Source organism: Procambarus clarkii, chromosome 78, assembly GCF_040958095.1.
Source record: "Procambarus clarkii isolate CNS0578487 chromosome 78, FALCON_Pclarkii_2.0, whole genome shotgun sequence".
Taxonomy (NCBI): domain Eukaryota; kingdom Metazoa; phylum Arthropoda; class Malacostraca; order Decapoda; family Cambaridae; genus Procambarus; species Procambarus clarkii.
Genome location: NC_091227.1, coordinates 11,546,236 through 11,556,583, shown reverse-complemented (window position 1 = coordinate 11,556,583; position 10,348 = coordinate 11,546,236). Strand labels below are relative to the sequence as shown.

The window sequence follows — 10,348 nt, the reverse complement described above, 5'->3', positions numbered from 1 at the left end:
GAACAACAGAAAACGACGAAGAAGACTGAAGAGCCAGGGCACGGGCCGAAGCCATTGAGAGCCATCACAGCCTGTTGACATGCTAGACGAGAGGAGAAAACATAGAAAATTCGCCTCCCAGAGGATCAGTGCAAACACCAGATGACGCAGAAGCCGCCGAGATTAAAAGCCCAGCCGAGGGCCCCCCCCCCCGTACTTTGTGCTCCCACATCTTCTGAAAGCCAATTTTAAGACAGCTCCAGAAGATTAAAGAAACGCAAGATAGAGGCCAAACGAACGCGAGTCCGTAGGCATCTGCCGCCAAAGCAGCCGAAAGGGTGGGAAACTGAGCATACAGCTGCACCAAACCAACATCACGAGGTAGTGCAGGTGCAAAGAGGCACTCACTGAGAAACTCCAGAGAGCCCCCCCCACCCAAGAACACCAGCATCACCGTGCATGGAAACCTCCCACCACTCACGTGTGCGGTTACAACAAATGTCATACCAACCCCGAAGAGAGAAGAAAGAATAGTCTGCCAGCCAGGAAAACTCAGGAAACACGGAACGTCCCCCGAAAATGAGAAGAGGAGCCGAACTGAAAAGAAGCCGGATCCAGCACCGAGGCGTAAGCCGGATCCTGCAGGAGGTAATCACTGAAAGCCTTCCGAACCATCTCAGGAAAATCCGAGAATAGATGAAGGTAGTATCATCAGCAAATAATAGAAGTTTAAGAATGTTAGAAATATCTGACAAATTATTGATGTATATAAGAAACAGGAGAGGTCCTAATATGCTGCCCTGTAGTGCTCCTACTGTTGAAGGTAGAGTGGGGGAGGTTATGTTTTGATGGCTACATATTCTACATATTGGTGTCTGTCACTGAGATAGGAACGAATATAGTTTAAAGCAAGGCCTCGGATACCATAGTGGTGAAGTTTAAGTAAGAGGTAGTTATGGTTTACATATCGAAGGCTTTTCTCAGGTTAATGAAGAGGCCAATTGGGAACTCATTTTTGTCAAGAGTTGTGTAGATAATATTCAGCAGGCTAAAGTTGATAGTAAATTCCTTGGTGTCCTCATCGATAACAAGCTGAATTTCCAGGGACACATTCTACATATAGCAAAAAAGTTTTTAAAACTGTTGGCATTCTTTCTAAGATCAGATATTATGTTCCTCGCCATGCCCTGGTGACGCTCAATTACTCTCTCATCGATCCTATCTCAACTATGGTATTTGTGCTTGGGGTTCTACTACCCAAAATCATTTACGTCCTCTAATTACCCAACACAAAGCTGCTATTAGAACAATATCTAACTCTGGTCCCAGACAGCACTCGGTATCCTTACTCAAATCTCTGAATATGTTAGATATTAAGTCATTGTACATTCTCTTGTGTACTCTATATATTTAAAACTCTGAATTGTAATGTCAATCCTGATCTTCAACGCTTCCTAGAAGGTTGTAACAGAACTCATGAGCACCACACCAGAAACAAATACCTATTTGATATTCCAAGAGTACGACTTAATCAAACTAGGAATGCTCTACAAATCAAGGGACACATAATGTGGAATGACCTTCCCAAGCATGTCAAAGATTGTACCTCTCTCAACCAGTTTAAGATTAAAACTAAATACTACCTAATTAACTCCATGTAACCTACCTTACTTCTAAATGTCAACCCATGTCTTAATATTATTAAAAAAAAAAATGTTGTTTGTTGACCAACTTGTATATTGGCTATTTTCTACCATGTTCCCCCTTTTTTTATCTTTTATTATTTTTTTTCTTTCAACGCAATTTATACTTTAAGCTCAATTACTATTAAGGTTTAGTCTAAGTGTTTTTCCCCACCTCACCTTGCCTGAAACGGTATTCGTACTATAGTGGCTTTAGATATTGTATGTACTACCTCTATCTTTAAATCTAACAGAATGTTTGTACTGTAACTATGTATGTAATTTTCCTAAATAAATTATTATTATTATTATTATTATTTACTAATTATGGCATCATTGGTTCTCTTTTTAGGAACGGAAGCCAAACTGGCAGGGATTTAATATGTTGAGTTTTACAAGGTCGAAATAGAGCAGTTTGTAAATAATTTGTTCAAATGTTTTTGAAAGTATAGATAGATTTTATATTGGTCTGTAATTGTTTATGTTAGCTGTCTCAACTCCTTTATATATGAACTGGCGTCACTCTTGCTTTTTTAAGGATACCAGGAAAAGTTTGACACTAAATTTGTTGTAGAGCAGATGGAGCTATGGGTAGTGCAAGAGCAAGCACTCGTATATACCGTAGATGGTATCATGATGATGTAGACTTGTCTTCAAGGGAGCCTGATCGGACAGCACGCTGGACTTGTGATCCTGTGGTCCTGGGTTCGATCCCGGGCGCCGGCGAGAAACAATAGGCAGAGTTTCTTTCACCCTATGCCCCTGTTAAAATAGGTACCTGGGTGTTAGTCAGCTGTCACGGGCTGCTTCCTGGGGGTGGAGGCCTGGTCGAGGACCGGGCCGCGGGGACACTAAAGCCCCGAAATCATCTCAAGATAACCTCAAGATTGTCTGAATTTACCTGAGGGCCACAAATACTCTAGTGGCCTCGACTAGGACAGGAAGCAGGCAGTGTGTCAAAGGTTCCCTCATTTGCCCTGATGATCTTTTACAGTTGGATTTTAAAATTTAACAGTTTTGGCATTTACGGCTTCGGCAGGTATGAGGTTCCATGGATTTATAACCCTTTTTGTGAAATATCATCTCCTGTCCTCAGTCCTACATTGTGGCTTGTTAAGCTTGAAACAGTTGTTCCCTGTTTGTATTACATCTGACCTGATGAAATTGTCCAGATCACCATCCTCCAAATTGTTCAGTATTTTAAAAGTTACAATAAAATCTGCCCTGTCATGTCTAGTTCGTAGAGCTGTTAACCCTGTGGCCCTCAACCGTTCCTGGTACGAGAGTTGACTTAGCTCTGGAATGATTTTTATTGCCCGGTGTTGCACTGAATATGAGGTCGCCATGCTTGGACACAGTAATCCAAACAGAGGCGCACCATTTATTTATACAATAGAATCACTACCTTTTTTCCTATAAGTTAAATGTACACTTGGTAATTGAAAGGGTTTGGTTTTGGCTGATGCTTCCTCCTGTTGTGCAACTTTCGGGAATGGTGGATTTTTACTCCAAGGTCCTTTTCTTCATCAATCTGCTGCAATGTAATGTTATTAATTTGTAAGTTGTGACGAGGGTTACTATGCCTCACATGCAAGGTCTTGCATTTGTTGGTATTAATAATGCTTCGTCAGTCTTCTGATAATTTGTGGTATTCTTGTAGATCTGTTTGCAAGATTTCAAAATCATTTTCATTTCATTACATCTATAACATAGATGTAATATTCTCATCTATGTCATTGATAGATATAGATAAGCCGCCGGCAACAACAAAAACAAATTGTCGTTGCTGGCGGCGTGACGACACGACTCTGCCTCTCCTCCAATTCTGTCTGCTGCTCATCGAGCCCACAGCTATCCACAGATGATGTAGCATCTCCAGAAGGCAGCTAAGTACACAGTGACCTAAATGTGATTGAAACTAACGACTAGACCCACCTATAATATCCCATTACATCTTCATTAACTGTTGTTTCCTGGAGGAAGTGTGCCGCCCGACGTTCTGTGTTGCCACCTCGACGAGTTTTCCCTATTTATTCTATACCATGCACACCAAAGCGAAGTCCATGAAGACCAGTAAGAAAGCCAGCACACCTGTCAGGAATAGCCAGGCTAACTCCAATAGTATTGCAGCCGTCTCCCCCTCGGGGGCCGCTGGGGGTACCCACTCTCCCCTCAACAATATCAACACCTCCCAGCTGGTTGGCATGACGTCATCGGCGTGTTCGACTCTGGCCATGCTACAAATTAATCAACTCAATTTCTTTCTTTATTATGCACCCCATACCCATCCCGTGGGCGGTGGTGTAAAGGATTACAGAGGCACATGATCGGTTCAGGAACTGAACCCTCTAGTACAATGTGCTCAGAATGTATAACTTTCATCACCCCTACCAAGAGAGACAACAACAATTAATCAACTCATGGAACACCTTAAACGAGCTACTGCCCTTGTCCCGACTTCAAGCGCTTCACTGAAAACCCATAGTTCAGGTTATTAGCCCAGATATACTTGAAGGCCAAATGCTATATAGCCTTCCTGGCTTGGTGCCTTTTTTTGATAATTACTTACTTGAAGGCCAAATGAGAGTAATCGAAGAGTAGTCTACCTAATAATGAAAACCGAAACTGCCTGCAAACCGAAACTATAGCCAGGCTTAAGAAACATCAAGAACGGTCTTGGCCTTCTTGAACAGGGCAAAAGCTCTCTAAGGGACACAGTTACACAATTAGAACCAGTAGAAACCATTAGAAAACAGGAAGAAATACACACAAAAATCACAATAACGTGATATATCAAATGAACAAATCCACAAGGGCTGTGATGAGGGTTCGAACCTACTCACGGGATGTTCCCAAATGCGCCTTATAGTCAACTGTACTACGACATGTTCAAAAAAATTGCACCCTGAAGTACTACTGTCCTCACAAGGATCCCGAGACTCTGACCATGTTGTGGTACAGTTGACTAAGGCGCATCTGGGAACATCCCGTGCATAGGTTCGAACCCTCATCAAGACCCTTGTGAATTTGTTCAGGAAGAAGTGTTGAAAAAGTTTGAGAAATATTTCAACACCTTGCAGCAGCAACACATTGTTTCTCAAGACGAATCTGACCAACAAAAGTTCTTTGATTCTGTTATTATCTCCTCACGCAATTTCTCCCGAGAAACTGATGGAGAGGACTGATTCAAACATGACATCAAAGCAGCATAGAGAGTGGGTACCAAATTACCTGGTGTAAATAACAGACGAATTCGTGTGAAACTAGATAGCTGTTCGCGCAAATCAGACTTTATCGGAGTTGCAGTCTCTATAAAAGATCTGTTTATGTGAATGAATGTTTGACCAGGAATACACAAAATCTTTTCTTCAAACTACGTCGAGTCCGTAAAAATTGCAATGGGTCAATTAAACGTTGTTTTATCAGAGGTGGTAAAATACTGGCTAAGAAGTCTGACACTGTAATACTGACACTGTAATACTGACACTGTAATACTGACACTGGAATACCTATGTTATTACCAGTGAGTCACACCTCAGATCTTTCCTCACTGACTGTGGGTTACCAGCTGAGTAACCAGATACCAAGTGAACCCCATCCCCTGGAGTCCTCGAACTCAGAACCCTCTCAACCTCATCTAGAAACCAAAGTGTGCTATAGCTCTGCATGTACATTCAAAAGGTTTTTAATTTTAATTTTTTTCTTGTTTATACCACAGTTTTATATTATTAATTTCTTCATTTGTCAATTACAGTATTGTTATTTGTTATTACTCTTATTCCATTTACATAATTTTAATTTTGAATATTTTTTTATAAATCTAAATTTTACTGTAACTTGTAAAAATTATTGAAAGTTAGATTTGCAGCAGATTAGTATTTTACTGTTCTGTAATCGTTTACTTTATTGTATCCTAGCAGATGAGGTAGCCAAAGAATCTGCCTTTAAAAGATAAATTGTATATAATCTTTGATTGCCAATAAGCTCTGAGAGCAATAGTACACCAAGAACTTCAAGAAATTCTTGTAAATCTGAGGCAAAGTGAAACTGACACCAGTAATTCCATCTATCATCATACTATCATGCAAGAGGAGCCACACATCTATGGTTCATCCAATAAAATCAGCAGACTTCTAGATGTTACTACTGCTCGGCTTAAACTCGGTTACAAGTATCTCTGGGAATTCTCATTATCTGCTGATGTAGACCTGACCAAATGTAAACTGTGTCAACAAAATTGTTCGCACACCCTCCGTCACTATGTGATGGAGTGCGAAAAGATACATGAATTCAGAGTGAATTCTGAGTGAATTGAACTTATAGAATTATAATATTCTATAACACATGTTCAAGAGATGTGTAAACATTTCATTCAAAATTATCTGCTACCAGAAATTTTAGACAAATATCCCCAGTTTGCTAACTAACTGTAGGTAGTAACTAAGTGATTGTAACCTATCTACCGCTGCCCGCTGGATGGGCAGGGGGGCCGTGTGCAGGATAAACATATCAATCGTGACACTACCTCTCCACATATGTCAGTTGCGAAACCGACCACAAGTATAGAGACTATACTTGTGGTCGGTTTCGAGCACATTGTTCATGTGACGATGTGCATTGAATTGTGTAACTAGCTCATCAAGATTGTAACTTGCTAAGCTAAATGAATTGTGGGGTTCAGTCCCTGAGCCCATTATGTGCCTCTGTAACCCTTTCCACTACCGCCCACAACATGGGTATGGGGTGCAGAATAAATGACCTAAACTAAAACTGACTCTATAGTATATACAGGCAAGCTGATATTGACCCTGAGCTAAATCTGCTGTCACAAATCTATAATAACCCGCATATTAGTCATTACTACTGCAGGTATTACACAGCAAGCCTTGCAAAAAGCAAATTCCAAAATAACACTTGCCTATCAGTTTTCAACCAAGATGTCAGATCACTTGGTAAACATTTTGATGATATAAATGCATTACTCACAGCCCTATGTACTATACTATCGTTCATTATTTTAACAGAAACCTGGCTAAGTCAATACCATACCCAACTTTACAACTGAGCCGGTTATACAGCCATTCACAACTGTAGGCCAAATAAAAAGAAGGTGGCACAGCTATCTATTAGCAAAATACCTTCAGTCCTTCATTTGCTCTAGTGTCATCAGTGATAAAGACGACTACTGTGAAACATATCTTTGCTTAATTCTCGATCAAATCCCTTAAATCCTCTCTGACTATGAGAGCTATCTATTGATTTCCCAATACAAATACAACTGCATTCTCATATAACCTAAGGAACCTAATCATAAACAACAATGTCAGCAAAAATCACATCATTCTATGAGGTGACTTCATTATTGCCCTGTGCCAACTAAATAGCCCCCAAGTCGACTATTTCCTAAACAGCATGAACTCCTGTATGCTAATTCCTACAATCACCACACCCACTCGAATCACTCAAACATCCGCTTGGAACACATATGGACTAACATAACAATGTACCAACAATGTGGAACTGAACATTATGGGTTCCTCAGAGTCTGTATGGTGCAACATACTTACTCAAGATGGAAGCAAAATGACTGTAGGAGTATACTACAGGGCTGACACAGCAGCGGAAGAGGACATTACGAATCTGCATAATGTGATCAATGCGGCACCTGAAACTCAAACTCTAATAATGGGAGACTTTAACCACGAGACCATAGAATGGATCAACTTAACATCACAGCAGAAAGTGAACAATTTCTCGACCTTGTGGAGGACTTCTTTCTCATACAACATGTGGTAGAGCCCACACGTGGTAACAGTATACTGCTGATTACAGAAGAATGCTGATTACAGAAGAAGGTGTGATTATATGCTGATTACAGCAGAAGGTGTGACTAATGCTGATTACAGAAGAAGGTGTGATTGATTAAATTCGTGTGAGGGAAAAGCTAACCCCCCACGTGCGACCACCATATTTTAAGATGAACTACGAATATTGAAACCCACATAAAGGTCAAAGGTGATGAATTTCTAGATTACCAGCGAGATGACTATTAAGGAATGAGAGAGGAACTGCCAACTTGGAGGGAGCTGATGAGTGAACATGGCACGGAAGCTTCATGTCAAAATTTCAATAGTGTCATCACGGAACTCGTTCAAAAATATGTGCCGAAAAGAAGAAAGACAAGAAAGAGAAATACATGGATGACTCAGGTCGTAAAACGAGTATTGGTAACCAAGAGGAACCTCTGGAGATGGATAACGTTCTCCAACGAAGGTTTTATACGTTCTGGAGAACGTATAAATCTACGTTGGACATCATTGAGTTATACTGAAGAGCACTAAACTCCGTCACTCAGAAAATTAGAACGGCCTAAAGAAACCACGAGAGAAAAATTGCCTAAAACATAAAGAAAGATCCTAAATCATTTTCACCTATATAAGAGGTAAAATCAAAACAAAGGACTCAGTTGGACCCTTAATAGATCTGACTAACCAAGCTATAATGAATGATAAAAAGAACGGTAAAAACTCTAAATGATTATTTTACATCAGTGTTCACACTCGAAAAGTTGGATAACAATCCATCACAAACACAAATGTTTGAAGGAGGGGAGGAGAAAGAATCTAGGGATATACCCATAACATGCGAAATAATTAGAAAGAACATTGACAAACTAAAAGACTCAAAAGCCCCAAGTGTGGATGCATATCCAATCCAAAGTCTTAAAGGAACTGGTAAAAGAACTATGCCTGCCGCTGAAACTACTTTTTCACAAAATCTCTAGACCAAGGGATAGTCCCTTTAGATTAGAAATATGCAAATGTAACCCCCTTTTTCAAAAAAGGCAGAAATAGCTCAGCAGAAAAGTACCTGCTGATAATCTTGACATCACACATCTGCAAGCTTATGGAAAGAATCCTCAGGGAGGAAATCATTCACCATCTTTCAGTGAACATCCTTGTAAAATCGATACAACATGAATCTGTTAAAAACAGATCCTGCCTTACAAACTTGCTCACATTTTTAGAAACGGTAACCAGCTACTCAGACACAGGCCTTCCGGGGGATGTAACACCTGAATTTTGCTAAAGCTTTTGATAAGGTACCACATGAAAGACTGGCAAGGAAATTACAGGCCCATGGAATAAATGGTAAAATATTAGAATGGATAAAAAATGGTTGAAGGAAAGAAAAGAAAGGGTCGTGCTAAATGGAAATTATTCTGAATAGAAAAATGTGATAAGTGGGGGTGCCACAAGGGTCCATTTTGGGGCCAACCCTATTTATCATATACATAAATGATAGACGAGAATATTACAAATCATATTATCAAATTTGCAGACGACAAAGATTTGTGGTAAAGTGGGAAATGATAGCGATATTGAAGCCTTACAAAGAGATCTACATGAATTCCACAAATGGTCAGAAGAATGGCAAATGCTTTTTAATATCGACAAATGCAAGATCATGCATGTGGGGCATAGCAACCATCGCCACGATTACTAAATTAATAGCATTACATTACAGCAGATTGATGAAGAATGTGACCTTGAAGTCAAGATCCACCACTCATTAAAAGTTGCACAACAGATAGGTACAGCAGTGAGAAAAGCTAACGAAACTCTTGGGATAATCAAGTGTACTTATGACAATAAGGAAAACAAGGTTATTGGTTCAACTGTATACATCTCCGGTGCGCCCCCACTTAGATTACTGTATTCAAGCATAGAGACATCATTTTCAGAAGACATAACTGCTCTGGAGAAGGTGCAACACCGGGCAACAAAAGTCATTCCAGAGCTAAGTCATCTCCCGTATAAGGAACGCTTGAAGACCACAGGGCTAACAACACTGCACACCAGGCATGAGAGGACGTATCTCATTGAAACTTTTAAAATACTGAATAAGTTAGAGGATGCTGATCCGGATATTTTCTTCAGAAGGTCATATGTGACACAAACAAGGAGCAACGTTTTCAAGCCCAACAAGCCACAATGAAGGACTGAGAACAGGCGATGCTTTTTCACCCACAGGGTTATTAACCCATGGAACCGTCTACCAGCCGGAACCGTAAATGCCAAAACTGTGTTGTTTTTAAATGTACCTGAAAAAGCTCAACAAGGCATATGGGGGGACCTTCGACAAGCAGCCAACTTCCTGTCCTCGTCGAGGCCACTGGGGTTAGTGGCCCTCAGGTATATCACGGAAAATCAGGTCAACTCTCATGTTTAAAGTCCCCCATTATAATAGTTTAGATTTGTGATGCAGCATATTGATCACATTATGCAGATCAGTAACTTCCTATGCTGTTGCTTAGTCTGCCCTGTAGCATACTTTCACTGTCATCTTGCTACCATTGTGAGCTAGAATGTTGCACTATACAGACTCTGAGGATCCCATGGTTTTCAGTTCTTCATTGGTCGTTGCATTTAGGTCCTCTATCACATATAGTATTACCCAACCTGCTCTTCTTGTCCCTTCCTTTGTGAACGATGGATGGTACCCTGGGAGGTGGAGTTCCCCTTCAATAATGTCCTCTCGTCCCCATGTTTCACTGATGCCAATGATGTCGGGATTCTCCGCCTCAGCGTATCCACACAATGCATCATATGTATTCATCAGGCTTCTGGCCTTTGTGTAGAAGTAATTAATTATGTTTACGTTGTTCCTATTTGGCCTTGAGATTG

General features: G+C 40.4%; 1 protein-coding gene across 4 annotated transcripts in view; it reads right to left on the bottom strand.

Annotated features, from left to right (window-relative positions):
• LOC123745939 (polyamine-transporting ATPase 13A3) overlaps nucleotides 1-10,348 on the bottom strand; it is a 193,840-nt gene that overhangs the window by 141,459 nt on the left and 42,033 nt on the right. The window lies entirely within an intron of this gene.